The sequence below is a fragment of the Myotis davidii genome, unplaced genomic scaffold (assembly GCF_000327345.1).
Source record: "Myotis davidii unplaced genomic scaffold, ASM32734v1 scaffold149, whole genome shotgun sequence".
NCBI classification, from domain to species: Eukaryota; Metazoa; Chordata; class Mammalia; order Chiroptera; family Vespertilionidae; genus Myotis; species Myotis davidii.
The window spans coordinates 889,659-892,328 of NW_006352194.1; the positions used below are offsets into that span (position 1 = coordinate 889,659).

Below are 2,670 nucleotides of genomic sequence, written 5' to 3' on the forward strand. Positions count from 1 at the left end.
GCAGAAGTCAGTATTTTGTGGAAGAGCCACACTCAAGGGGCCACAGAGCCGCATGTGGCTCGCTAGCCGCAGTCTACCGACCACTGCCCTAAGGCAATGCCTAGCATTCAGCTGGAGCTAAGTATTCATAGACTAAATTATGAATGAATGACTGCCCCACATTTAAGAGTAGAGTCAGGCTCTGAAATCAGACCGGGGTTGAGTCCTGACTTTGGTTTTATGTTTTTTTATTGATTTTAGAGAAAGGGAGAGGAATAGAAACATCAATGAGAGAGAAACAACAATCAACCAGCTGCCTCCTGCACACCTCCCACTGGGGATCCAGCCTGCAACCCTGACCAGGAATCAAACCTGTGACCTCCTGGTTCCTGGGTTGATGCCCAACCACTGAACCACACCAGCTGGATGGTTTGGGGTGAGTTACTCATTCTCATCTATCAGTGACAGGTGGATAGTAATGATAATTACCTCAATGAGGGGCTACTGCGAGGATTTAATAGGATATACTTTGTAAAGTGCTTAGCACACTTCCTTGCACTTGGTAGTTGCTCAGTGTTGTTATCATGATGTGTTCAATAAATACTTGCTATCTGATCAGCTGGACTGGCATAGAGTAAGCTGCTGAAGACACATAGTGGCCACAGGATGCAGATTCAGAATTATGAGAAAGTAGTTTTGCTGGTTTCTCAGATCCTAGCCTCAGGACCCCTCCTGCCTGCCCCGCCCCCCAATTCCGTTCATCTAGTTGGGGAGAAGGTCTGGGAGCAGTACTCCACATACCACAGCTGTGCTGACATCTGCTGATGGAAATTAAGAATGAAGGAATAAAGGTTAGAGACAACATCAGAGCCCTGGGCCCAGGGAAGTCCCCAAACAGAAACTCTCAAAGTATTTGTCAGTCTGGAAGCTTCATGAAGGCAAGCTCCACAGCTGCTTCCTATGCAGATCTGGTATATAATAGGTCCTCAATAACTATTTATTGAATGAATGAATGAGCGAATGCTGGAGCTTCTGTCTGGGGCTCAGTGGTTGAGCATCAACCTATGAACCTGGAGATGGCGGTTCGATTCCTGGTCAGGGCACATGCCTGGGTGGCGGGCTCAGTCCCCAATAGAGGGGATGCAGGAGGCAGCTAATCAATGATTCTCCCTCACCATTGATGTTTCTCTCTCTCCCTCTCCCTTCCTCTCTGAAATCAATAAAAAATATATTTTTTTTAAAAAAGAAAAAAGCCCCATGCTGGCTTCTAAGCCTTTATTTCCTCATCTATGAAATGGGATGACAGTATCTATTTTCATTCAGTTGATGTAAGGACTGAATGAGATAGTGAATATAAAATGTTTGGCCCAGAACAGAGTAAGTACCCAACCTTAGCTGTTTCTATTAGTAATAGTAACTATTATCTGACTTTTCATGAAGAATTATCAACTTCTCTGAGGGGGGTGGACAGATCTTTGGATTCAGCTGCTTCTCTGATCCCCCATCCAGAGAGAGAGGACAGCTCCTTGTGCCACATCTATTCCTAATTTTGTGCTCCAGGTCAGCAAACATCAGTGTGCGAAGATGGTGGTTCACCTGTCTCTCTCCCTACTGCTGGAGGGTGAGTCATTTTATGTGCACATGAGCTCTTTGGCTCAGTGGGTAGAGCGCTGGCCTGGGGACCAAAGGGTCCTGGGTTTGAGTCCGGTCAAGGGCACAAACCTCGGTTGCAGACTCCTCCCTGGCCGAGGAAACCAATCGATGTGTTTCTCTCACATCGATATTTCTCTGTCTTTCCCTCTCTCTCCCGCTCTCTAAAAATCAATGGAAAAATACTCTCGGGTGAGGAATTAAAAACAAATAAATAAAAAGGACATTTAATGATACAAGAAGCTCAGCTTCATCACCTGAGAAGGCATTTCCTACTTCAGAACGTGGCTGTGAAATTCAGAGAAAAATATGAGAGCTTGGGCAACTGTCCAGCACTGTGAGCAGTGGCCATTATCAGCTGTCAAAGGCTGAAGCAGGAGGGCAAACCAGGTCTCCCCAACCAGAAGCTAAAAAAAAAAAAAAAAAAAAAAAAAAAAAAAAAAAAAAGGCGGCAACACTGCCTGCGTTCTCTCCCGATGAAAGCTAATGCCACAGAAAGCACCTTTGTCTGGGAGGCAAGCACCCTGGGACCTAAACACGCTTTGCAGCTGAGACGGTGTGTAATCTCCGGGGTCATCCGTCAGACAAAGCGCTGAATCCCAGATCTCTGGGGCCCTAACAATACTGACATCCCAGGGCCGGGTATGATCCTAACAAACTCCTCCGGACTCGGCGGGACAGCTCGTGCACAGAAAGAAACGAATAAACCGTGAATGTGAAGATGTCTTCTCAGGCCGTGTCAGGGCCCCTCCTGCGTACGAGCTTCCCAGCCACAGAACCCTTCCCGCTGGTCTACCATCGTCCTTCTCCCTGACTCTGAGGTGCAATGAGGCGGGGGGCACGACCCACCCTCAGCAGAAACCTGCACCTCTCGGGGCCAGGCCTGTGGACCGGGCCCGAGGGAAGGGCTTGCTGTGCATCGGGCCGGAGGCTGGCCCTGGGCAGTCCGAGCACTCCGCGCGGACCCAGGCTCTCCACGTCCCCAGGCGGAGAAAACTCACGTGAGCACCGGGATGGGCGTCCACACTACGCAGTAGGGAA

At 48.8% G+C, this 2,670-nt stretch overlaps 1 protein-coding gene across 1 annotated transcript in view; it reads right to left on the reverse strand.

The window, feature by feature from the left end:
• TMEM222 (transmembrane protein 222) overlaps window positions 1-2,664 on the reverse strand; it is a 10,402-nt gene extending 7,738 nt beyond the window's left edge. The window contains exon 1 of the mRNA XM_006777637.2: window positions 2,631-2,664. The gene's annotated coding sequence lies outside the window, so the exon portion shown is untranslated. The remainder of the gene's footprint in view (window positions 1-2,630) is intronic.
• Between the last annotated feature and the right edge of the window lie 6 nt (window positions 2,665-2,670).